Raw genomic sequence first — 27,241 nt, 5'->3', positions numbered from 1 at the left:
GAACCATTCAATTACAGGTTGCTTATTTATCTAATTCTCTTGGCAGGATTTGCTTTTGGTGAAACAAATCACCTGTTGAAGGGGGGAAAAGCCATTTAAGTGATTAAAATCTACTTCAGCTAATTTCCTCTTTAACCTATTTGTAAGCCAGCAAGAGCTGATAATTGTAATGAATAGTTCTAATGGGAAGCTTTAGTTGACATTTAGATCTCATTAGACTTTGAAAAACCTATGCCATCTTTTTCTTTTTGGGCTCTTTTGCTGGGAGTAGCTTTCAAGGTAGGCCTCAGTGCATGGAGTTCAGTGCATAAGCTTTGATGTTTCAGAATTTTGGATCCAGTTTTGCCATTACCACTGCGTGGATCTGGACAATTCTTGATTTTTTGAAAATTCATTGTTACATTTATGAAATGATTTTTCTGATAGATTGTGATGATAATTAAATGTGCTAATATAAAGTGGTGAGGTTAGAGGTGCAAAGTGCTTAACAGTGTCTGGTGTATGGTAAGCACATATTAACAGGGCTCATTATTAATAAGAAGTTCTGAAATGAAGAAGCCAACTAGATGAAGAGGTGGTGCTAGAAAAACAAAGATCAGTTTCCTCTTTATAGTTGTCAGTGGTAGAAAACTTAGCATACAAGTAATAGATATTTGCTCTATTATCAAGAAAACCTTAGAAACAGATATCTTTTCAAGTTCTGATACCAAATGACTTCTGTGGTATATGTACCATCCATTTGGATTTCTTTTAAAGGATATCTTATCTTAGGGGTCAGAGTGTATAATATTTCTTGAACAGGAACATCTTAGTCTCAGTGGAGAATTGAAATCAGTTAATGTGAATGTAAACCTTTCTTCTTGGTGTTTTAAAGTATATATCATTTAAAGGTGAAGAAAGTGTAAAATGGGGAAAAGTGACTGCAGGACCTGGTGAGTATAAATGGTGTAAAAAAATGTGTGAGAATGAAAAAGGAGAGAAAGATTAGTAGCTTCCTGATATGGAGCATATGTATATACATATAAGGGAATATACATATATTCATATACATATGAATATAATATACATATATTCTTGCTATTTTGAAGGCAAGTCATAATGTCAATTTTTACCCTTTTTTTGAAGCTGTAGAATATGAATTTGTTATTTTATTTGTTACTTGTCTTAGACAAATAAGTCAACTCTTGATCTTCTTTGCAGCAGAGATAGCAGGGTTTGTAAGTTGACTTAGGTATGTATTAGAAATTTTTGTTGTGTGCATGTGAGGGGAACAGTTCAATTTACTGTCTCAAAATATTTTGTTCAGGCTAACCCTAAAACTAAATTGTGTTTTTGAACACACATCAATTGTTTCTGCCTTTAGGAAGACCACTTAAGGCCAAATTAGATGGATTTAAAAATGTGCAAGTAATTTGTAGTGTAAATGGTCTATATTCAAAGAGAAATAATAGGGAGTACCTGTTTTTATTTCTTCAGTACTATGCTTTGAGTCTAGATTTAATCTCTTGTTTATAGTAGAGGGCTGAGGAATTTTTCCCTAGTCCAGAAGTAGTTTAGCGTGGAGATAAAAATAGCCACATGTTACTGAAAGAACAGAGTTTGGTACCTCTGCTTTCACTTTATTTATTTATTTATTTATTTATTTATTTATTTATTTATTTATTTATTTATTTATTTATTTATTTCTCTCCCTTTAAAAATGTTTCTTAATTTACAACAATGTGCTGATTAAGCATAACAGAATCCTATTGTAGAAAGTGAGGAAACATCCTAATCAGAAATAAAACTCTGAGTAGTTGAGGCAAGAAGTGAGGCCTCAGAACTTGACACTTTTTTATTTCTCCTACTTTGTAATTTCTCTTTACATCACCTACATTGTGCTTTAAGCTATCATTTCTGTCTTGATGGCGAACCTTGTCTTTATCAACCTTTCTTTACCCAGGCTATCTCAGGACCAGTTTCTAAAATAGCCTCTTGAATATCATCATCTTATTTCTCTGGGTGAAGGGGGTTGGAACAAAAACAGGAGAAAACACAAAGCCTCTTATTATTTTCTTTGTTAAACTATAGTTAAAACTGAAAAGCCATTTACTCTCATCATCCAAATTCCTGGGTCTCCAGTCTATGCAAATAGGTGTATTTCTATTTGGGAGAGTACCCTCTTACCATCTTTCTCCTGAGAAATAAAATCATTTAGCTCCTGCTGCATCTAGATTGTCAAGGAGTTTGCAAAATGTAGGTATATACTGGAGGTTGTTTTTGCTTTTTGTGTTTATGTTCAGTGTATTCTATTGGAAGGTATTATGAGGGCTGGAGAGAGAGAGAGGGATTAGATGGTGTCTGTAGTTTTCATAAACAGCTGGGGCTATGAGCAGAAACTCTTTAAATTGCACATTCAAAAGTAGCATCTGGCACAGTGGGAACAATAGAGCTCCAGGGACCCTGGAAGAGGTAAAGTAGGAGAGCTTGTCAGGTTTCTTGTAGTTTTAACTCTAGACCTCATGAACAGAATTAACCAATGAAGAGTAATGATTGCTTTAGTGTCTCAGAAAACACAGCTAATAGGATTTCAGCCTGAATGAAAAGCATGTGGACTGGGATTGAAGAAGCAGGGGTGCGTATATGACATAAATGAGCTTGAGAGTACTGGTTCTCAAAGTGTGGTCTTTGGACCATCAGTATCAGCATTACCTGGGAGTTTGTTAGGAATGCAAATTCTTGGTCCCCAACCCAAATCTACTAGATGAGAAACTGGGGGTAGGACCCAGAAATCTATGATTCAAGGAGTCTTCCTGGTGATTCTGATGCATGTTAAAATTTGAGAACCATTATTTTAGGGCACTGGGGCTACTTTTCTTTACTGGGTTACCTTAATGAGGAGGTGGCTTTTATCCACCTATCCCCACCACTGATTGCTTCAGGCTTATGAACAAACAAATTGTGGGTAGCAGATCCAAAAAGTGATGATGAACTTGGAAGGGCTTTGCATTTCATTTTCTAAGACCTGAAGTAGACCCTTTTTAAGTGTTCTTATTTCCTCCCAGGCCTTAGCTCTCTCAGTCTCTATACTCTTGGAAGATCCCATCACTTGTTATTTCACTGTGGGACTGAGCTGTCCAAAATCATAGCCACTAGTCACATATGGCTGTTTAAATTAAAATGAAATAAAATTAAAATTTAATCCCTCAGTCACAATAGCCATATTTCAACTGTTCAGTAACCACATGTGGCTAGGAGCTACTGATGTGGCTAGGAGCTACTGTATTGAACAATATAGAAATCAAACACCTTCATTTTCTAATACTAAACTTGTAAACCTATGAGTAGTTTGCTCGTTTCTGTGGTGTAAGTACTCCTATCATGACTAATTTCAAACTACCGACATATCACTAAAGATGGAGTTAGTTGCAAAGAGATACATACAATTAATTAACTCTTGAGAGACAAAGTGAATTGGTTCCAAGTCATCAGTTTTATGGGAGAAATTCTGATGGCAAAATATGCTGATTCTGTTCTTTATATTCTAATTTCATTTTATGAGACTGGCTTTCCAAGAACACAATATTAATAGCATACTAAGCATGTACATATACAATTTGACTTAAAACATCTTTTCTGTGTCAATAGGGAAGACTATTCAAAGTGAATTGGGACCAGTGTCTTACAGTGCCTGTGCACTCAAAACTAAACCATATAGGATGTTAAGGTGCATATGTCCTTGTCTGAATTTTATGAGTCACCAGCGGTGCTTCATTGATTATTTCTAAGAAGTAGAGGTGTTTATAGTCCAATCTGGTTGTGAATAGTAAGCCAAATAGTAATGACTTGCTTATTAATAGAAAATGGAAAGATTGTCTTTGATCTTTGAGGCCATGAATAGCTTGCAAATAATACTGTTAAAGGTGAGCAATGTGCTTACCTTTTAAAATATTTTCCATTTTAAAAGTGCTTTGAAATTCTTTTTGAAAGATGGAAAATTATTCTTTTAATTACAAGTTAAATAAAACCCAATTGATATTGCAGCCAGGACTAGTTTTTCAGTATCATAATCAGATTTGGCAAAGACACCCCCCCCCCCCATTTTTGATCAGGACATTAATCTGTGTGTGTGGGGATCCCTGGGTGGCGCAGCGGTTTAGTGCCTGCCTTTGGCCCAGGGCGTGATCCTGGAGACCCGGGATCGAATCCCACGTCGGGCTCCCGGTGCATGGAGCCTGCTTCTCCCTCTGCCTGTGTCTCTGCCTCTCTCTCTCTCTCTCTCTCTCTCTGTGTGTGACTATCATAAATAAAAAAAATTAAAAAAAAATCTGTGTGTTTGTCTGTATGTGTGGTGACAGTGGAGGTTTATAGTCTTGAATGATGCTCTTGCATCACTAAAATAGCAACTCATCTGTTAGATAGAAGTAGATTTTAGTCTATGGATTTCATACCCCAAACACTTGGAAATGAGAAAGCTAAATAATTCTTATCCTATTTCCTTTATTGAAAAGGAACCCCTCCCCCCCAAAAAAAGGAAAAGGAAAATCCCTTAAGTCTGAATGCCTCTGTAACTAAAACTGTTTGTTAATTGTGATAAGCATAAGTGGATGAAGATTATTAAACTGATAACCTCATTGAATCCATTTATTTTTGCAGAAAAGTTATACACATTTGTGTCAGAGTGGGTCATTTTTAGGCCATCGGGAGTCTGCTATTCTAGTGCTGGCCCAGCTAAAGCTAGGTGTCCTTGAATGACAGCTGCTAAAAATTCAATCAATAAGTGGTGTCCAAATGTCAGAGAGAAGCAGGGACAGGTGGAGACAGTGTGCAGGATTTGTTCTGGGCAGTCAGAGTTTAAGTTTGACTTAGAAAAGAAATAAGTCAGCATCTTTAATCCCCAAACGTTATACACCATCTAGTCAGTAGACTTAGCAAAGGTCAAGCAATCAATATGGTTGGCATTAGCAGAGATAGGTTATGGGAGACGGTTTTACTCCTTGAAATTGTTTTTTACATTCCAATGTAGAAAGAGGTAGGCAGACTGTCAGGTGGAGTAAAACAAAAACAAAAACAAAAACAAAAAAGAACTTGTATGACACTGAAATGAGCAAATCATTGGTCAAAGGCTAAATTAAGAGATTCAGTGAAATTGGGAAGTAATGGAGGGATCCCAGATGGCTTCCTCATTTGTCTTTGTTAAGGGTTTAATATTTTGAATGTGCACCTATCCTTTGGGAAAAATTGGGCTGCCTGATATATCATCAATCCAGCAAGATGGAAATACCAGGAGAAGCATGGTATGGTACAGCATGTTGTTGCTCCAATTTGACTTAAACTAGAAAAAAAAGAAAAAACAAGAGTAAGCTTTTGCCCTTGTTATTTGCAAGATCACTTGGAACATGGTAAAGACAGTGAAAATATTAGATTCTCCTGTTAAATTACATTTATAGATTTACAAACTGAGGGGAGAGGGGGTAATATATTTTCCATTCACATATTATTTCTAAATAGGTAGCAGAACAGTTATGGAATAGAAAAAGATGAATAAGAAACTGAGAAGGAAGGAAAAGTGACTTGGTTAAAAACCTAGTCATCTGAGAACTGATAAGTCATTTATGAACATATTCAAATAAGAGAACTCATCAAGGCCATTCAAAAGTCAAAAGCCAAATTCCTTCTTACAAAAAAAATTCAGATAGTATGTGTGTTTTGATTTTCACCCAGAAAAACTGCTATTGCAATTGATCAAGAAATTAACCTATGACAGTCTAATTTTTAAAATCTTATTTCATCACATGTTTCTAGAATTAAAAAAATTAGATGTATATTTTTCAACCAGAGGTTGTGAGATAGTAGGAGACAAAATCAGAGACATTTTCCTGCTTTTTCTTTAGTTCTAAATTGCTCTAGAATGAAGTTGGGACCAGGTATCAATGAGGAATTGATGGCTTTAAGTGCTCATTTATGTTAGATCCAAAGGCTCTGATATAATATCTTCTGTTAGCTGGGGTGTTCTAGATTTCACAGGTAGAAAAGTTATCCCCAAAGTTTAATAATTTACTTTTATTCAATCTTACCAGGACAATCTAGAGAGCACTCTTATAGGTTCATCAGTTGAGAAGAGTATATGTGAAGAAAGTGTATGCTGGAAATGTGGAGTGTTACCTAGCAGGTTTTATTGATTTTCTGGGCCTGTAGTAGATTTGTCATGGCTTCAAGTCTTTTTTTTTTTATTTATTTATTTATTTATTTATTTATTTATTTATTTATTTATTTATTTATGATAGTCACAGAGAGAGAGAGAGAGGCAGAGACACAGGCAGAGGGAGAAGCAGGCTCCATGCACCGGGAGCCTGACGTGGGATTCGATCCCGGGTCTCCAGGATCACGCCCTGGGCCAAAGGCCAGGCGCCAAACCACTGCACCACCCAGGGATCCCTGGCTTCAAGTCTTTAACCCATCCCTATAAGTACACCTTTTGCCCTAAGACTGCATTTCCTCCAATGCAGAGAATCTACTTGCCTTGAATCTGGACAGGTTCTGGGAATTGCTTTGGCCAGTGGAATGCAGTAGAAGTGACAGCATGCTATATCTGAGCCTGCATCTATAAAGGTGGTGTTTCCCCTTTGTTCACTTGCTGAGACCACTGCCATGAGAAAAATACTGGCCTCTGGCTGGGTGATGAGAGACACAGTCTCATCAGCCCCAGACTTATGAAAGAGCCCAGATGATACCAACAGCAAGACTGTTCTGGTTGACAACCCTAGATGCCAGATCAATACATGCTCAATGCTGTATGCCCTTGATGTTTTGTGATTGTTATGCAAGACTATGGTGGTAAGAGATAAATGATACAGGGCACAAATTTCCAGATAGACTGAAAGTAGGAAGTTCTGATTAACCCTTCATGGAACCCTTGATGCTTTATTAAAATAACAGGAAGACCTTGAAGTAATGGGCTGGCTTAGCCCAATCACCTCCTGAGAGTCATTTATCTAACTGAGTTGATTTGACCTGGGGTCCAAGGTTTCAGCCCTCTGTCTGCTAATATCAGTATGCAGATGGATTTGTGTCCCTCTGAATCTGAAAGACAGGTGTCTAGAAATTATCAAGTTAATGCTCACACAAGACCTCCTTGCATCTGCATTCTCAAAATTTAAGCAAGGACCTTAGAAATGGCTTAATAATGGCCACTGACTTATCTGTACTTGCAATCAAGGCAGAATGAGCAAATTTTCCAGTAGAATATATTTTGGGAATTTAAATACATGTTCTTTTTTTTTCTCCAGGCCTATATCTGGTATATATGGAATTAATCAGTGTGCCATCCTTTAGAGACCACCATTACATTGTCTTCTGGCTTTTACTTCCATGAAAGCCAGAAGAGGTTTTTGTGCAAGCCCCAGGGGTTTTTGAAGCTCAGAGGGACAGGCTTTTACCTCTGAAGAGAAGGGGAATTTGATTGAAAATAGAGGCTACTTATGATTCATTCAGAGGAATTTTCCCTCTCCATCATCTTATTTGCCTAGTGATTTGATCCTATGTGGCTCTTCAGAGCCCACTGTGAGATGATTTGCTTCAGCTGCACTGGATCTTTTTCAAATATTTTCCAAGGACAAACACCCTCCCTACAGGTTTCCTCAGCTGTAGTGATTGTCTTGTCTGGGGATTGTATTCTGATTAATTTAACTTTAGCTTCCTTACTGCTTCAGTGGATTCCAAATTTGTCATGGTTTAAAAAAAAAATTCTCTGGGGAAGTTTCATAAACGAAGTTGGTGAGAACAGGGCTTAGGATTTATTCTGCTGAGCAACCTTTAGAATGTGGTGGGGGTACTGAGAAGTACAGAGAAGAAGAATGGAAGGAATGCCAAATCCTTCCTGATACATGTTCATAGGTCAGGCATAATTCAGTTCTGCAGAAATTTCAGTGATCATTGTTCTGTATAGAGGTGCTCCATCCAATTGAGTAGAAAGCAGTGAGAAGCATGAGATATGTGACTGCAGCCAGCAGGGGGCGGAAGCATCACGGCCAAATGCCACAACCTCTATGGAAGTTGCCTGTGCCAAGTATTGCACACTGTTCTGGAGGCCAGCTTGTTCTGAACTCCATGCAAGCCTTTCTTTTTGTAAGATCTTTGCTTTCACTAAGTCTCTTCTGCTGACAGAATAGGCAGTAGAGTCAGTATGTCTGGATTTGAAACCTGGCTGCTCCACTTGTTAGCTTTGTCATCTCTATGTACCTCAGTGTTTCTTATCTGAGAAATGGGAAAGGACAATTGTTGTGGAGATGTGAGGATGATTGAGCTAACTTATATAAGCATTTGGAATAGTGCCTGGCAGTTATTAAATATAAGATCAATATTAGCTAATAATAGTATAGCCTTTCTCTTTGCTTTCCTCCCTCCTTCCTCCCAAGTCTGATGTAAAAATAAGTAAATGTAGCAATAGGTTATGGAGGTTGATTTCTCTTCATTCTTCAATACTCATCCCAAGAGCACAAAATCAACTCAGTGGCATTTCTACCAAAAATGCTTATGCTAAATCTAATAATGAGAAAATATCAGACAAAACCAAATTGAGGGACATTCTACTCCATAACTAGATTGCTTCAAAAATGACAAGGTCAAGAAAGACAAAGAAACTGTTCCAGACTGTAGGGTACTAAACAGATGTGACCCCAAATGCAGCACATGAGTTAGGAATTTATTTTGCTATAAAGTATATGTTGGGATGATTGGAGAAACTTGAATAAAGAATGTAGGTAAGACAGTGGTATTAGATCAGTATGAATCTCCTGATTTTGCTAATTGTAGGCTGCGGAAGAGGATGTCCCTGCTTTTAGAAAACATACATTGAAGTATTTAAGAGTAAAGGGGGCATAATTTCCATAAGTTACTCTCAAATGGCTTTAAAAATGTGTATTTGTATATACATGTATTATATATGAGAGAGCATATTTGGCATAACATTTAGTACATCTGGATGAAGGGTGTATGGGAATCCTTTTTACCATTCCTGCAACTTTTTTGTAAGCCTGAAACTGTATGAAAATACAAAAAAAAAAAAAAAAAAAAAAAAAAGAAAAGAAAAAGAAAAAACAAAAGTAAAAATAAAATCTCTCATCTTAGGTGCTTTCTTCTCCAAGAAACTTTTCTGATGTTCCCCTGTCCCAGGGAGCTTAGGTGAGGTAGATGCTCCTGCTCTATGTATCCTTGACCTGTGACCTATCTCTCTGCCATAACAGCCATTACATTGTAACTGCCTGTTTATGTCATTCACTGTGAGCCCAGCCCAGAGGCAGGGATCCTGTTTTATCATTCACCTTTGTATCACCTGAGCTTTGCTAATACCTGGCACAGAGAGGAAACTCATTATGGATTTGCTGAGTGATAACATAGAACTTGGCCTTATGTACAAGGTTTGATTTTCTAGGGGCTTGTTGTGAATTTTAGGCTTGCTTTTTAGGTTTCATAATAGTAGGGATGTGGTGCTGGTTTGAGACTTGGCACATCTAGTCAGGAAGCCAAGTTCTGTCATAGTGTGCATGAGGGAGAGTCTCTTCAGTTTATTTATACTTAGCTGTGATTCTCTAGCTTGGAGATGCTGTGAAGGTAGAATTGGAACTCTCTGAAAGAAAGCTAAATAATCAGTGAACTCTCTTTGTCTAGGCATTCAATCTGAGGGAATGCCACTGTATATGGTCAAAGTCAAGCGTGTTTAGTATTAAGGAAACATATTTTTTTCTTAAAATGTAGCCCCTAAATGCAAACCATGATTTCATGTGGTGTGCAATGAGGAAACAGAATCTGAGCTGGGTGCAGAACTGACTGTAAGGGCATTAGTGAGAAACATGTGTTTGTATGTGTGTGTGTTTCCTACTCGTTCCCCTTTTATGGGCAATGTTTGGGATTTTTAAAGGTAGCTTTGTTTATATATAATGAGCTGATGTTAAAATGTAATGTCCTAAAGATGCACCTCATTCCTTTATTTGATTTCCTATTAATTTACTCACTGAAGAATGTCATTGTGGTCACCATTTCACTACTATTCTTACCTAATATTAACTTTCAAGCTAGGTAATTTTGCTATTTGACAAAGAAAACAATACAATAGATAATAAAATCCAGTGTTTTTATCTTTACTAGAAGCCATAGAAGCCTATCTGGAAAAAGTTCAAAAGTATGCACGCGACTCTAGAGAAGAAACTCAACTAGAGACTGTAAGAAATGTAAAGCCAAGCCAGGTTTTGTGCTGAGGTTCTTTATTTATAAAGAACTCGGGCTATAGTGTACATCATCTTTAGAAATCTCCATGAGGAAGAAAAATTGGATGTAGGGGCACTGGTCAGTATGAATAAATGAGGAAAAACACTAACTCCCAACACCTGAAAGATAATTCCCTTCTACATCCCACCAATCAGAGATTCATTTGGAATAACAGGTTCTTCTAAAAACTGCTAAGCAAGTTAAGGTGCCTACCACCTATATTTTAGTGTGAATTTGTTTAATCAGGCATCTTGATTGCATTTCCTCTAACATCTAGCTAGGAAGGTGAAATAGTGGTCTTGGTTGGAGGGAATTGGAGGAGGAGGAAAGAGCAATTTTAGAGGAGGAAATAGTTTGGTAAAGGTACTGACCAGGGGGGAAAGTGCTGAAGTGAGATTCTTAGAAGATGTGTAGATAGTATCTTAGCTCTTGGAGTCTGGGGAAAAGAGGCAGGAAGAGGAGCAGAAGTGGTCGAGGCTCCAGAAAGAAAAGGATGAAGTAGCCAAAACAGGTGCTTACTACAGAGCTATGGTGGTAGGAATCCTGCTTAGCATGTCACCAAATAACATGTAAGTCATGGTGCTGTAATTGTCTGTCTTGAAGAATTACCTGGCTTGTTTCTCTTAAAGAATGAACTGTCATACACATCAATGTTTGTCTTATAATAAAGTATACCTATGTTGCTGATCAGTGAACACTTAATTAAACATATAATATTCCTGACAACTTTGCCATGCCTCTTGATACTTGTCAGGGATCTTACCACCTGGAACTTAATTTCTCAACAAAGTTTGTAGAGTATTTGGACAAAACTAACTTCCACTGAACTTTAAAAATAAAATGAACAAATTCCAGAGCAACCAACTGAATAATTCTGTTATATGAGCCATCACTATAAATGGCTCATTTATCTAAATGGCATTCAATCTCACATGGACATTCAAGATTTTTAAGACAGACAATGGTTATTTCTCCAAACCCTAAAAATCCCATAAGATAGGGGCAGCAGGCAGAAAGCTTTCATTCTTGTCAAAATCAATCTTGACTTCAGGATATCGCAGTGACTATGTGCCACTGTCACATTCTTGTCCACTCAGGCAAAATACTTTTGGTCCACTTAATGTCATTCTAGAACTATGAGCCTTTTCAGTATAAAACCAACAGTTGAAGATTAGTAAAGGTCAGAGTTCAAAATTAGGGAAGAGGGGTGCCTGGCTGGCTTAGTAGGTAGAGTATGGGATTCTTGATCTTGGGGTTGAACCTCACATTGGGTGTAGAGATTACTCAGAAGTGAAATCTTAAAAAAAATTGCAAATTAGAAAGAAAGAAACCAAGAAATGGAACTTGAACTTGCTGAGGGCTTTGTGAGGAGGGAGGGAAAGGGAGAAAGTGTAGGGAATGAATAATAGGGCAGGGTACATATTCTTGCAGATTTCCTAGTTATTTGTCATCTGCTCTCAGATTTTCTGTGATAAGTCTCCCAGGATAACTTGGAAGAGGACGTATATTCTTTTGGGGGAGAAATAAAGGCATAAGTAAGAATGGTTAAAAAAAAAAAGCTGGTAAATACATTTATGGCCCAGTCCAATCCACCTGCCCTGCCATTGCCTTTATTTGGGCAAACATCTTCTCTCCTCTGGGCAGTTATGATCATCCTGGAACTGCTCCTGTTGCCTCAGCCTGAGCCTTCAGAGTCATCTCATACTCTACTATAGGGGAATTTTTCTCAAATGCAAGTGTTATTGTTTGACAGCCCTGCTTAAAAGCTTTCAGTGACTTTATATTTTCTGTGGAATATATCTCCAGGTTTACAGCATTAAGAACCTTCGTATTCTATTCCTCCTACATTATCTCTTATGACTTCCCTTTATTAATTCTAGCTTCACAGAGTTTTTATAATTTATATCTGAGCTTTCCTATATATGCCTGACAAACTGCTACTCTACTTTTCAGAGGCAAGATCAGAATTTTTTTTTCTCTTTGGAAGCACCCTCCTCAGGCCCCACCTCCTAACTCCAAGAAGTCGAAGTGAATGTATTCATTAATGTTGCCACTCTACCTAGCATACATATCTAATTGCATTTTTAAAATAACCAATTGCAATTGTTTTTGTACTTACCTCCCATGCTAGATTTTGACCGTCTTCAAGGTTAATATCTAATTTATTTATTTTTGTAGATGTAACACATGGCATGTAATAAGTGCTTAACAATTGTCTATTGGATCAATGAATGATGTGTTCATACTTGAATCCTGGCATTATTTGGTAGCTCAGTAAGTAAAAACCAAGGACTGTTTGCCAAGAGGCAGCCCAGCACTGGGCTGGGTCCCCTATGGGGGTTAGGAAGTTAGGAAACAGTGGTTGAAGAGAAGGATTTGGGTCAATGCAAATGTGGGTTCAGTTTTTAGGGGACAATAAGCAGTAGCTGGTGAGAGTGTCATCTTACTGAATATTCATGATATTATGGAAAAGTATTGCTTGCTTAAGTAATGTGAATGAGAAATATATCATAGTATAGGTGGCCATGTACAAGTTTAGATTGGGATGAAATAGATGGAAATAGGATTAGATTAACATGAATTGGTTGGCAAGTGCCTTTTGTGGTCAGTAAGGTATGTGAAGCTGCAGGTGTGGTAAAGAGCAATGGGTTCTATGGTTCTGATATTCTGTCAACTATATTGAGAGAAAGATGAGTGGCTTCTGGGATAGGTTTGTGCAGAGAACAAAGACTGTGATCTTATTATCTTTTAATGTCTGTATGTCTGTTCTTGCTTATTTAACTCTCTTTTAGAAAATCTCCTTTTTGACTGGAGTCAGACTAAGAAGTAGACAGCTTCTGTCTACTTGGTAATCTGTTCCTGGCATTTTTTTTTTTTTTTTGGCTTCCTTCATTCTCTTGGCCAGAAGTTTAGCCTATTCTGTAGCCTCTTCCTTATTTTCTTAGTATGCTGTTTCCTCAAAGCAACATATTGTTGTTTGTTGTTGGAGGACATGGGACATGACAAGATGCCGAGTCTTGGCTGCTTTGGTTCTAGGTTACTCACCTTTTTTATTTAGGAGCTTTCTCACAACATACTAGTAGGCATCATCTTCTTTAGAGAGACTGAAGAGTTTGTGGATTCTCCTAGCTCTTTTGGACTCCCCGTGAGAAGGCGTAGTAGTATCAGTAAGCCCAGGAAGGTCCTTCTCCCCTTTTTCACAATGACCAAGTTGAGAGCACTGAGACTGGCATCCACAAGGCAACCCTGAACAGCTCTGCACTTTCTTTCTCCGGTCCTCCCTGGTCTGTAGCAGGAACACCCCTCACTCAGCAGCAGGTGGACACGACTGTGGGTCAGGACCTCCTGCTTCATGGGGAATCCTTGTCTGTCATCAGCACCACTGATTTGGACCACGTAACCCTTCTATTCTTCACTCAGAGGAGCATCAGCAGCGTCTGTGGCCATACACTTCTCATAAAAGGTATGAAGTTTGAGTTCATCGTCTACTTCAATGAGTTTCTGGCAGCCAGTAGCTGGGTAAAAGATGTTCAGCTTCATCTTGAAGCAGCCTACTGCCTCTGAGGTACCAGAAAAAAGAACAATTGTGATCCTATGTTTTACTGCATCAGGGCTCTCCTCCCCCAAATAAGAGGAACCTTCCCACTCTATGCAGTAATGCCTCAGTGATGAGGAGCAATAAAGATTCATGAATTCTCTATTTATTGGTGCTGTAGCAGCTGCTACAGTTAGAGGCTCATAGCTTGGTACCTCAGCTGTATATAACTTTCTGACCCAGTGTGTAGCTCTTTTAAAAAATATTTTATAATGAAAATTTTCAAGCACACAAAATAGATTTTACCCAAGTACTACCCATGACCTAGTTTTAACAAATACCAACATTTTGTGGTCCTTTAATGACCTATTTTAAAGCAAATTCTAGACTCATATTGCTTCAGATATCAGTATATCATTATGCATCTCTGATAAGGATATTAAAAATAATATACTACCAAGCCATTATCACATTCAGGGTTGCTTTTAGTATGTGTGAGGGACTGCCAGTCTTCCTTTCACCTCATCCCACTGCTTTATCTGCTGTGCATACTGCTCGCCATTATGCCTGAGCCATTGTCTTTCTGAGAGAAGAACCAGCCATTGTACCCATTCTCCTTGTGTTAGCAGTCTTTCATTTGCAAAATACCATCTGTGACAAATGAAGTTTCCAAGCTCATACCTGATACTTGAATTAGCAAAAAGATATATTTAATCTGTAAACCAATATAGCACTTTTTCACATCACACTTCTTCCTGATATGTGAAAAGAGTTCATTTAAAAAAATCAGATAGTGTATTTAAAGATCTTAGGCGAGGAAAGAACCTGGATAGATGGTAGGGAATTTCAATTTAGCAGAACTTCTGTTTTGATTTTTAGTTCAGAAGCCAGAGTTTTGAGATTTATATCTTAAGCCATTAAAGGACACTTTTAGAAGTTTTAGAAGTGATGTTTAGGATAATAATAATAATCACTTTTATAATTTATTTTTTCCTAGGAAAGCTGGTGGGAATGAATCCCTTGGTACTTTTAACTTATTGAAAGTGTAGTCTGGAGTTTCTAGACTAGACCACAAGCTTCAATAGAACAGATATCTAATTATCTTCTACCCTGCAGGGTTGATTGCACCTAGTATATAGTGAGTTCTAAGCATAGTAAGTTCCCAGTGAATATATGTTGAATGGACAAATAAAGATAATGTGCAGTTTTTCCTCCCTTTAAGATGTCCTATTAATGAGGTTGAGATCTAGCAAGATTTATGAACTATTCCTTTCCCTCCAGCAGAAGCCACAGATGTTGACTGTCCTGTACTCCTGACTCATCTCCTCCCTGGTCTTTGGTTTGGATTATATCTTTCTTTCACAGCTTCTCTGGGATGCTGCTGCCATCAGTTATTAGCACATGACTGCCCCAGCATCTGTTCTTTCTTACTGAATACAGAACTGGGAGAGAAAGACAGGAACTTTACTATTTACACTATATCACACCAGCTTACCTTTAGAGAGTGATAATGTGGGTTCCAAGAGGGAGAAAGAGAATGAAGTGGGTAGAGATTTTTGAGTTGTTTATATTAAGATTGAGATTAAGCAGCAACCGCAAATGAGAGTAATGGTTATGTGCCGCAGTGTCCTCCTGAGTTTTTAAGATTGGAGGGCATCATTTACTGTAATATCAAAAATGAAGTGTTCCTCACATGGGGACTTTTTTTTACTTTTTAGAGAAAAATTGCTCTCATTTGTGGGTAACATGTAGGGTAGAAATGAAGAAGTCTGTTAGTTTCAGTGATTGCATCTAGCTTAGTTTCTCTTGCATTTCTAGGATTGTAGCCTTTGTTAGTAAAACGCACACAAAGGTGTTTATGCAGACGAGCACCTGCCAATTCAGATCATTTGGCTTTTTTTCCTGGAGGTGTGGGAAGAGGGGTTAATGGGTGACTGGGTAAGAATGGCTTTTATTTTTATTCATTTTTTTATTTTTATTTTTTTAATAATAAATTTATTTTTTATTGGTGTTCAATTTGTCAACATACAGAATAACACCCAGTGCTCATCCCGTCAAGTGCCCCCCTCAGTGTCTGTCACCCATTCACCCCTATCCCCTGCCCTCCTCCCCTTCCACCACCCCTAGTTCATTTCCCAGAGTTAGGAGTCTTCATGTTCTGTCTCCCTTTCTGATATTTCCTACCCATTTCTTCTCCCTTCCCTTCTATTCCCTTTCACTATTATTTATATTCCCCAAATGAATGAGTCCATCGAAAGATGAATGGATAAAGAAGATGTGGTTTATGTATACAATGGAATATTAGCCATTAGAAATGACAAATACCTACCATTTGCTTCAACGTGGATGGAACTGGAGGGAATGGCTTTTAAAGAAGATCTATTAACTGTAAATTTTGGAGAAATGAATCATGACTGTTGTTTTACTTCATTTACACAAATTTACAAATAATATGTGGTTTCAGGCAAGCAGGCACCTGAATGAATGAATGAATGAATGAATGAGGAACATGTGATTCCCAGCTTTGGCATCATACCTTTTTTAGAATCTTGATCTTTACTAATTTCAAGTTACTGCTTTAATAACTGTAATAGTTACTGGTTTAAGTCTGTTAACTAGGGTACACTGATTGCAATGACCAGTAGACTTCAAATATATAATGGTTCAGATGTAATAGAAGCTTATTTTTTGATCATGTAATAGTAGTGGGAATGTGAACAAGTCACTATCATTCAGGAACTCTGGCTAACAGCGGCTCTGCCATGTAGAGGCTTCCAAATGGCTCCAGTTTTTCCTTCTTCTTTTTCTTTCTAGTTAGTTTGTTTAGGAAAAGAGCAGATTTGTAGTGGGATACATAATTTCTCCTTGTAATCCATTGTTTAGAATTCAGTTACATGGTCACATCTAACTTCAAAGGAGTCTGAATAATGTAGCTGTTTAACCTAGGCTCTCTAGAAAATAGAATCTGAGGCAAGGACTAAGTGCAGATGTTTTATTTGAGATATACAAGTCCTAGGACAGCAAGAGTGGGAGAAAAGGGAAATAAAGGATGGTAAGCAGTGAGTGCAAGGTAACATGCAGGCTATTACTTTTTAAAGGAGCTGAAGGGGATAGCAGGTCACTTAGCAGGTTGGCCACTTGGCCAGGCTGCATGGTGAAACATGATTCAGAACATTCCGTTGGAAGGAGAAAGGAGAGAGAATTTATCTGCCTGGTTCGTTTCCATCTCTTGCTTCTTACTGGTCAAAATTTGGCTCATAGTTTGCTCCTCAGCACTACTGATTTGCACCATCCAACATCTTCAGCAGCTTCTCAGAAGTCAAAATAAATGATCTTCAGTGTGGCATTTCATCTGAATCTGAGTTAGAAAGAGGCAGGAGAAGACAAGCATGCGAGTGTGGCTGGTTGGCCTCAAGTAGCAAAAATTCTGAGTATGTTGGTTGTGGTGGCAGCTGTCTGGAGGATAAGGGAAGCCAATACAATCTGTAAATTGCAAAAAGGTGTCTTACAGTCTGCCCCTTGCACCATTGAGATCCATTTATGCCCTCTAATTATATGTGGTTCACGAACAAAAATATGGGAACAACATTTTTCTGTTATTTCTAAAACAAGAGGACATCTTCCTGGAAAGTAGAGGTACAAGTTCAGTCAATAAGAGTAACTTTCAAGGTGCATTTTCGTAGAAGAGACAAAGCGGGAAGTCAGTGGAAAGCTACTACAGACCCTGCTTTTGTAGTTTATCCTGGGCTATAACTGAGATCTATCTTTTCTCTCCTCCACATTCCATTATAGATTTCCTCACCCTCTACAAGTACTTCCACTGGTATGCCTGCGTAGTTGGGTGACCTTCATTCTGAGGATTTTAAGCCCTTTGTTGCCCTGCGTTATTGGATAATGGTTGTTACTATTGGTCAATGATGGTTAGTACTGGATATGAAAATACTGAGATGTCTTAATGAGCATTTGTAGTCTTAGACATTGTGTAGAAGCAACCCTAAGGTCTTATGGCTACCGAGGTTGATTTGCCTTAGCCAGTACTTAACTCCTTTTTGCAATTGCCATGTCATGGAGAGTTCAAACTGTACCAGTGGTAGGTGTGGCTTCTCTTTCAGTGGAACCATCATTGCATCCCTTGGCAAGTGTTCTTCTGGGAATTAGAATCTGTAACCCCACAGAGCCTTAGGTTGCAGAATTGAAAACAAATGCCACAAGTGGGCTATTTGGTGTGATAAGAGGGGACACTCTCATTCCTCTTTGTTCTTGGACTTTTGTATTCAAATTATTGGAGACATAGTATCACATGTCAAGTTTTGGTGTAGCTATGGAGGTCACAGTGTCAAATCTTCAGTGAATTGTTCCTGAGCTGGCACCTTAGTGGAGCCTTACACATCATTCCACTATTCTTTGGCTTGGCTGCTTCTGAGTGATAAACTCATTTGTTAGAAAGGCATGGATGATCTTAAAAATATACTTTTTTAGTCAACAACAAAATGAAAACACAAAAGAGGTGTGTCGATAATAATGCCAGCTCCTGAGGTGGAGCTCAATTCCAGAAGCCCAAGATCATGACCTGGAACTGAAGGCAGCAGCTTAACTGACTAAGCTACCCACGTGCCCCTAAAATAATCTTTTAAATGAAAGAAAGGGGTTCATCTTTTAAAAATTCAGAGTGGATTTTTCGTTGCAAATTAGATTAGTTTCAAGGTTGCAAGTGGCTTTGTTTATCTTTTGCCAGAATATATAGTAGAATTGTGTGTGTGTGTGTGTGTGTGTGTTTTGTCCCTGGAAGTAAATTTTCCAAGGAGAAACATGGGAAACATTCATCTTTAGGCAATAATTACTTTCTAGTCCTTCAGGGCTTATTTGAGCCTCACCTTCTCCAGCAAGCCTTTCCTAAATTCTTTAGTTTATGGCAAGCTTGTCTTCTCTTAATTCGCACAGAAACTATTTCCCATCTTTTTGTTATTTTTACTGCAAAACAAGTTTTACAAGATCACAATATAATAAATGGAAGGAGAAAAAAACTCTTAAAATCTTGTCATTTCAACAAATTAAACCATTTTCATTTTTCAAAATTACATTCAGCATTTGTATGCATATATAATTTATATGACATTGGATATTTTTGTGATCATAGTATAGATATATATTTGTGGTCATTTCCTCATTTGGCAATGCAGGATCACTTTATCAAGTTGTTACATGATTTTCATAATTTTATTTTAAATAGCATCGTTCATTACCTTTTAGATATTTTATAGGAATATTGCAATTAACATGTCTGAGTGAACTCAGCTTTTCCATTCAAATTCATGCAATTTTAGGCAGAAAAAGTCTTCAACTTCTCCCTCTCATTGTTATCCACTACTTCCATTCAGTTGAAAAGTCTAGTTTTTCTACTGCCTAAATATTTCATAATTATAAACTCTTTTTTCCTACCTTATCATTGGCTTAGGCTTCTTGAGGCTTACCAGTCTAATTGTAATAAGCTAGTATGGTTACTACTAGAATGTGGCTACAAGGTTTTTAGTCAGTCCTCCTTATGGGTGTACAAGTAATCTTTCTAAAATAAAAATGTGATGCTATTACTTCTCTGCTTAAAAACATTCAGTAATTTTCCTTTGTCAGAACTTAAAACTGGGGTTATTTTGCACAAAAATGTAGATTTCTGGTTCATCATGGGGGGTTGGATATCTGGCCACAGTGGGTCTGCATTCCAGCATGTCACCAGAAGGCTGAAGCCGAGTGGAGGCTGTTTCTACCGACAGGGCATATGCTCTCCAACCTGACATGGAAGTTAATCTCAATCTGGCCTGGCTCTTAAGGGCTTTTGAGTGTGAGACCCTTACTGTCCAGGCTAAAGCCTGAATTCCTTTGAATGGCACATAATGTTCTTCATCATAGGCCCTGTGGAGTTCTTTAACCTTTTCATTATATTCATCAGAAAATAGACAGTGGCTCCCACATGCACCTTAGAATGCCCTCCTTCTTTCCCCACCATTGTCGTGTCTAGTAGAAGCTCTTTTTCTCCCTTCCAGACATAGCTGCCTCACTATCTCCTTTACAAAACTCTTGATTTCTAAAACCTACAGGGTGGCAGAATGATCTAAAAAGGAATTTTACTTCTCATCCCATTCTATGTCTAGTTAGGAGACAGGGCAAGATACTTTCTCTTGTTGCTGCCTCCTTGCTCCTTCTCATGCCCCTATGTGTCTGGGTCTCTTCCCTGACTTCCATATTCCCAATCCTTTCTTGTTTAATTCTGCAGATGTTTATAGGAGGGCTGTTGAAGGCACTGGATGCTCAAGGGGATGAGTGAGGGTTCCTGCAATGGTAGGGCTTATATCCCTGTGAGACAAGTGCTCGTGGTGGCACCGTGAGCAAATGCAGTGAAAGGTGATTTGCTTACATTTAAAAAGATTTCATAACAGAATGGTGGAATCATGTATTCTTCATAACTCTGTCTTATACCTTCTTCTCATCTTTACATTCCCTTCTTTGCCTCTCTGATATTTCATCTTAGAATGTGACAGTCAGTTGTCTGGTTTTGAATCAGACCCCGTTATTTATCTGTGACATTGGTCAGGACCACTTACATTTTCCATGCCTGTTTCTTCCTCTTCAAAATCAGAGAAATTTTAGTACCTACATTATGGGACAGTTGAGAAAATTCAACTGTTGAGATATCCATTTAAAATATTTAGCATTACAAAGAATAAGCATTCAATAAAAGTTAGCTATTGTTAATATCATTATTTAGTTACTCACATGCTCCCACATCATTTTCTGGGGACTTATAAGGCTATAATTATAATAATTCTAGCTAACATTAAGAGAGAGTCCAATGCACTGGTTAATTATGCATGCTCTGAAGCCAGACTGCTTGGGTTCAGATCTATCACATCCTGCTTTACAAGTATTATAAGCTATGTACCTTTTCCACATTTGTTCCCTCATCTTTAAAGTGGAGAGAATAATATTGTATATGATACAGGACTGTTGTGAAGATTAAATGGGTAAATATATATAAGATGCTTAGCACAGTGGTACCTAGGAAGTGCTAAATATCTTTTGAATTACTTATTTTTATTGAGCTGTGCTAAGAGTTTCATACATGTTATCTGAGGTATCCTGAGATATCTTCTCAATGTAGAAGTATAATAGTAAGTCTTATTGTACAGATGAAGAGATAGAGATGTGGAGAATTTCAGTAGTTTGCTCAAGACACACACCTGTTAAACAAGAGAGCTAGAACTCAGAGCCAGTTAATTCTGAATCCAAAGCCTGTGCCCTTACTGTCACTGTCCTGAGTGTCAAACTCACACATTGACCTGGCTAGGAAGCATCTCCCAGAGGTTGTCTCATGTGCACTCATATCTGATGTCTCCAAAACCAACCTCATTATATTAGCTTCTGAGCCTGCTCCTTCCTCAGGCCCACTGTCTTTGTAAATAGGGCTCCCTACTTTCCAGCTGTGCAAGCCAAACACCTAGAGAGAATAATTATACTTGATTGTTCCTCTTCATCAACTACCAATACCTGTGGCTTCTTACTCTGAGAAGTCTCTTCTATTTGTCCATTTCTTTATGTTTTCATTGCTTGCACACTTTCTGAGTAAATGTAATTATGTAATTACCTTTCTGTGGAGCTATAGAATAGCTTAATGAGACACAGAATATTACTTTTACCTGGTTTCCTTTTAAAGCACTCTCTATCTTCATTGGAAGAAATGATTGGGACAGAGGACCTCCCCTCATAAAAACCACTCCCCACACTAGAATCATATCACAGGTAAGGATATTAGGTGATACTAAGGTATGGTAGGACAAAGGGAAGTTATTTTTTTTTATGAGCATAAGGGAAAGAATTTGTGGTCAAATACCCAGTAGGGAAGAGGAGAGAGGATAGAAGAAGGGAAGAGAAGGATAGAGGAGTAGGGATGAATAACCAGAAGATGATAAGAAGATGAGGGCCAGGGAAAATTCATAGCATGGAGAGCCAATAAATATTTTTAAAATGCTATAGCTTATGTCTCCAGGGCTTAAAAAGAAAATGTTATCGCTTAATTGTGACTCTCATTTGCTTTGCTGTGAAGTAAATCCTTTCTTTTTCCTCTACAAAAATTTTCAAAATCTTTTAAGAATTTGTGAGGGTGTATCTGTTTTTGGGCAAGTGAACGTAGCTTTGTGACTAGGTTAATGTAGTATGTCACAGAGAAATCATGAGTCCAGAAGGTAGAGGTGGCCATGAGCAATAGGCCCCGTGAGAAGTTCCAGAAACTAGAGCAGAACTTTGCCCCCGTCCCGCCCCCGTCAGTGTTGGAATTGTTGAGAGCTCTAGACAATTAGTCCTAGCTCTCCAAAGAGACAAGGGATCTCCAGCTGACATCTGATTTACATTTACATCTACATAAAATTGGTGCTTCCTATGTGACAAAATGCTGTTCTGAGAGAACCAAGTAAATCTAGAGTTTCTTTTCTTCTTTGTGAAAATACAGGCAAATAATTGTTTTAATTTCAAGAGTCAACAAATCAGAAACTGATTTGGAAAGGACATTCCAACAACTTGGATTTTATTCACAGTTCTATCTCTTAACTGGGTTCCAAGGGGCTTGCCAATGGGAAGTAATTGAACTTCTCTGTGGCCTCATGTTTCTCATCAGTAAAATTCAGGAATTTAGGCTAATCATTGTTTCCTAAGCTTTGATCCGTGTAAGAGTAGTTATGGTAATTTCCACATTTCTGTCCATAGGTAGAATGACTATATGTCCAACTTATTTCATATAGGCCCAGTTTTTTCCTGTTTCCTGGTATAATTATTAATAGTGTCCCATTTCACTCTCAGATGTCCAGATGTGGATAATAACACCATAATTACCATAATTATTAATTATACCATAATTATTAATTATACCATAATTATTAATTATAATTAATAAGAGTTCTTGAATAGAAAAATCTTAGGCTAAATGATTTTATTTATTTTTAAATTTCATTTATTTACTTATTTGAGAAAGAGAGAGAGAGAGAGAGAGCGAGAGCACAAGCAGTGGCAGAGGGAGAAGCAGTCTCCCGGCTAAGCAGAGAGCCTAGTGTGGGGCTCGATCCTAGGACTCTGGAATCATGACCTGAGCTAAAGGCAGACACTTAGCCAGCTAAGCCACCCAGGCACCCCAGGTTAAATAATTTTAAACAGGTGTCCTAACTGCAATATTTTGCAGATTTTAAAAATTTATTTATTCACGAGAGACATAGAAAGAGAGGCAGAGACCCAGGCAGAGGGAGAAGCAGGCTCCATGCAAGAAGCCCAATGTGGGACTTGATCCCAGATCCTGGGATCATGCCCTGAGCCAAAGGCAGCCGCTCAATCATTGACCTACCCAGGCATCCCAATTTTGCAGGTTCTTTAATATGCTAACATGTGTTATGATTCCCAAGAAGAGAGGGGTTACAGTTTCCAGGATCTTGGCTTTGGAACCCTTATTTTGCTTCTTCTGGGAATAAGTTAATGGAACTTATTTTGGAAAAATGTATTAAATCATCTTAATTCAATAAATACTTATCAACTTCTATGTGCCAAGCCTTGGAAAAGGCAATGGAGAAATAGTGATGGCTAGAAACTAATTTTGCCCCAAAGTAGTTTATAGTCTGAGCCATAAATGAGGTGATTGGTGGTAGGAATTAAGAGAGCACACAAAGAATTGCAATTCAAGGTCACATTCTAGTTTTAATATTTTGCTATGATGCCAATTATAGACTGAGGTAAAACAGGGAAAGTCCAAATCCTAAATGAGTGGTATAATCTATTAGCATTATGTCAAGTGAAGTTTTCTTCTTTATTTTTTTTAAAGATTTATTTATTTATTCATGAGAGACAGAGAGAGAGAGAGAGGCAGAGACATAGGCAGAGGGAGAAGCAGACTCCTCGCAGGGAACCCCATGTGGGACTTGATCCAGATCCTAGGATCACACCCTGAGTCAAAGGCAGCCACTCAGCCACTGAGACTCAGGTGTCCCTTCTTTCTTCTTTAAAGTTATTATTATTAATATTATTTTCTTGCTCTTGGGTTCTTATTTATTAGAACCCAGGAGCCCATCATCAGCCCTCCTCCTACTTCCAGAGGTGTGGCCCCAAAGGCCAGTAACTGGCCTCTCCAGAGCAAGCAGCCCAGAAGTTCTACTTGGGTCAAAGCAAACAAAACAGAAATGTTCTCTGGCAGGTAGATGGCTCCTCCCAAGCCTACAGATGTCAGCTCTGGTCTGAGTGCATATTCTCCCCAGGACTTACGGTTCACCAGCTCCATTCTAGCACTGCAAACTGCACCCCCACCACCACCCCCTGCCGCCATTTAAGGACTTCCTTGTGCTTGGTCTGCCACTTGGCAGGGTCCTGGAGCCAGCAGAGGCTGTGAAGTCAGAGGAGGAGCCTGGGCCTGAATGAATGCCTTTCCTGCTGTGTCCTCCCAGGAGCCTAGCTGCTGAAATATTCCTGCTAGAACTTCTGGAAGTCTTCCTTAGTGAACACAGTGCCCTCAGCTGCCTTCTTCTTGGCCATAGCCTGGTCACAGGCCTTGTGGCCCCAGTTCTGGTACACAATTTGCTAGGCGACCAGCTCAGCCACCATACTTCTTAAACTTCAGGTTTACTCTGAGGTTGATTTGATACTCTCCCTTCAGGAACTCATCAAATACCAACTTGGGGACCTTTCTGTTAGCTAACTTCCATAGTTTCTGGGCTTGGGTCGCATTCACTTTCCTTGTGTGCTTCACCAGGCTGGCCTTGGCCTCACCTGGTTCCCAGGGTCTTGGCTGCCCCCGTAGCATCTAGTCCTGCTGCAGCAGGGCCAGTGACATGGCTATACTTAGCTCTGCTCACACGTCCACAAATTATTATTTTTAAAATAATTTTGTCCTGAAATTAGCTTGGCTATTTTTGTTTTTGAAGATTTTATTTACTTATTCATGAGAAACAGAGAGGCGGAGACAGGAGAAGCAGGCTCCATGCAAGGATCCTGATATGGGACTCAATCCTGGGACTCTGAGATCATGCCCTGAGCTGAAGGCAGAAGCTCAACCACTGAGTCACCCAGGCATCCCAAATTATTATCATTCTTAATTCCAGTTAGTTAACATAGAGTGTGATATTAGTTTCAGATGTACTATATAGTGCTTCAGCACTTCCACACATCACCTGGTACTTGTCACAAGTGTACTTCTTCATCTCCATCACCTATTTCATCTTTTCCCCCCAGCCCCCCCATCAGTTTGTTCTCTATAGTTAAGAGCCTATTTCGTGGTTTGTCTCTCTCTGTTCTATTTTTCCTTTTTTCCTTTGCTCATTTATTTTGTTTCTTAAATTCCACGTATGAGTGAAATCATATGGTATTTGTCTTTCTCTGACTGATTTCGCTTAGCATGTTGCAAATGGCAAGACTTCTTTTGATGGCTGAATCATATTCCATTATATATATATTCAACTTCTTTATCCATTCATCTATGATGGACACTTGGCTGCTTCCATAATTTCGCTATTGTAAATAATGCTGCAATAAACACAAGGGAGCCTGTATCCCTAATTTAGTGTTTTTGTATTTTTTGGATAGATACCCAGTAGTGGGCTTATTGGATCATAGGGTAGTTCTATTTTTAATTTTTTGAGGAACCTCCATACTGTTTTCCACAGTGGCTGCTCCAGTTTGCATTCCCACCAATAGTACAAGAGGGTTCCTTTTTCTCCACGTCCTCACCAAAACTTGTTTAAGTGAAGGTTTTTTTAGACTCAATAATGAATGAATATGTTTGCTAAATCTTTCAGAATATTCATATAGTGCTCCAGAGAACCAGTATTTTCATGACTATGCAGACCATCTTATTTTAAGATTCGTAGTCTTAACAGTGTCCAGGAGGAGATGACTAGTAGGATTATTTGTAAAAATATGCTGGAAATACTACTTTATGGAAGGACCTTGTGAGTAAAGACTGAGATTACAGACTCGCCCAGAGCTTAATTTTCAATGGAATTATTATGGTTAACAATAGTTAGTACTTAGTGGTAAACATTCACGTGTTAATTTTTTCACATCTTTATTTATTCCTTACAACAATCAGATATTATTAGTGTTCCTTCTTTACAAAAGAAAAAGTGAAGCCCAGACAGGTTGAATAACTTACTGAAGTTTGCACAGCAGAACCAGGATTTATACTTAGGCAGTTTTCTCCAGAGCCTGCATCCTTCTTCACCACTAAATGGCAACAGGTATGTGTGTGGCTGACTGTGTGTGGGTTTCAGTGACCTCACAATAGTAGCCTGAAATTGGCTACAGTGAGAGTATTTACACCAGGGAGATCAGTACAAATTGTAGTCACCCACCTCTTCCCTCAAGCTTATTGTTAAACACCTATGAGCACAGTAGGTGTTGGAGACACATTTGGAATGTAATACTTTCAAGATCCTTGCTAGAATCCATGTCAGATCAACACTTCAATCCCAGAATGCATCTAGCAGTGTTTTCAAAATGAGTTATGAATTAGTGACTTTTTTTTCCTGTTTCAAACACTACTTGATAATTTAGGTAGAAAGGTAAAGGAAACAATTTAAGAAAACAGTTTATAGGGATGTCTGGGTGGTTCAGCGGTTGAGCATCTGTCTTTGGCTCATGGTGTGATCCTGGAGTCCTGGGATCAAGTCCCACGTTGGGATCCCTTCAAGGAGCCTGCTTCTCCCTCTGCCTATGTCTCTGTGCCTCTTATGAATAAATAAATAAAATCTTTAAAAAAACAGTTTATATAATTCTGAATCATGAAGATTTTCTCACAACAGACAATCCAATCTACTACCTATTGAAATAATGGATGCATTCATGATGTTCACTATTCTACACTCAAAGTTATAATTTATTTACAATTTTATTTTTTTGTTACAAGTAGGATTAAAAGGCTGACTTTTGTGTTTCAAGACCTATACTAAAGTTATTACTGGTTTGTGTTTGTACATCTAACTTTATTTTTTTTAAAGATTTATTTATTTATGATAGACACAGAGAGGGAGAGGGAGAAGCAGGCTCCATGCAGGGAGCCCAATGTGGGACTCGATCCAGGGACTCCAGAATCAGGCCCTGGGCCAAAGGCAGGCACTAAACCGCTGAGCCACCCAGGGATCCCTATACATCTAACTTTAAACCAGGTTTTTTCTTTCATTCTGCTCTTTCCTCCTGTTAATTCTGATCTTGCTAGTACTTTGCAAACCACTTTCCCCCCCTAGGTAAATAGCCCTCTTAAGTTTAGATTACAGATTTATTGTAAAATGTCTTTTTTTGATGTCTTGATGGTTTATATTTAATCAAAAATATTTAGACTCAAAAAAGTGGTTTTATTAAAAAAAATTTCCTTTGATGGGATGCCTGGGTGGCTCGGTCTGTTAAGCATCTTGATTTTGGCTCAGATCATGATCTTAGAGTCTTGAA

General features: G+C 38.3%; 2 long non-coding RNA genes across 3 annotated transcripts in view; one reads left to right on the top strand and one right to left on the bottom strand.

The window, feature by feature from the left end:
- Nucleotides 1-4,610: 4,610 nt before the first annotated feature.
- On the bottom strand, nt 4,611-26,026 carry LOC111091913. Its single transcript, XR_005376968.1, has 3 exons — nt 25,950-26,026; nt 13,291-13,805; nt 4,611-5,314 (listed from the first exon to the last, which is right to left on the bottom strand). It is a non-coding gene; the product is annotated as an uncharacterized LOC111091913 (long non-coding RNA).
- The window catches only part of LOC111091914, a 237,625-nt gene continuing 216,941 nt past the window's right edge, over nt 6,558-27,241 (top strand). Inside the window, exons 1-3 of one of the 2 annotated variants that reach the window (XR_005376966.1) lie at nt 6,558-9,398; nt 10,126-10,323; nt 13,538-13,708. This is a non-coding gene — a long non-coding RNA (uncharacterized LOC111091914). The remainder of the gene's footprint in view (nt 9,399-10,125; nt 10,324-13,537; nt 13,709-27,241) is intronic. The other variant, XR_005376967.1, reaches the window with a different exon arrangement.

This window comes from Canis lupus, chromosome 23, assembly GCF_011100685.1.
Source record: "Canis lupus familiaris isolate Mischka breed German Shepherd chromosome 23, alternate assembly UU_Cfam_GSD_1.0, whole genome shotgun sequence".
Lineage (NCBI taxonomy): Eukaryota > Metazoa > Chordata > Mammalia > Carnivora > Canidae > Canis > Canis lupus.
Note: the sequence above shows the minus strand (reverse complement) of the source record. Positions and strands in the feature narration are given on the sequence as shown.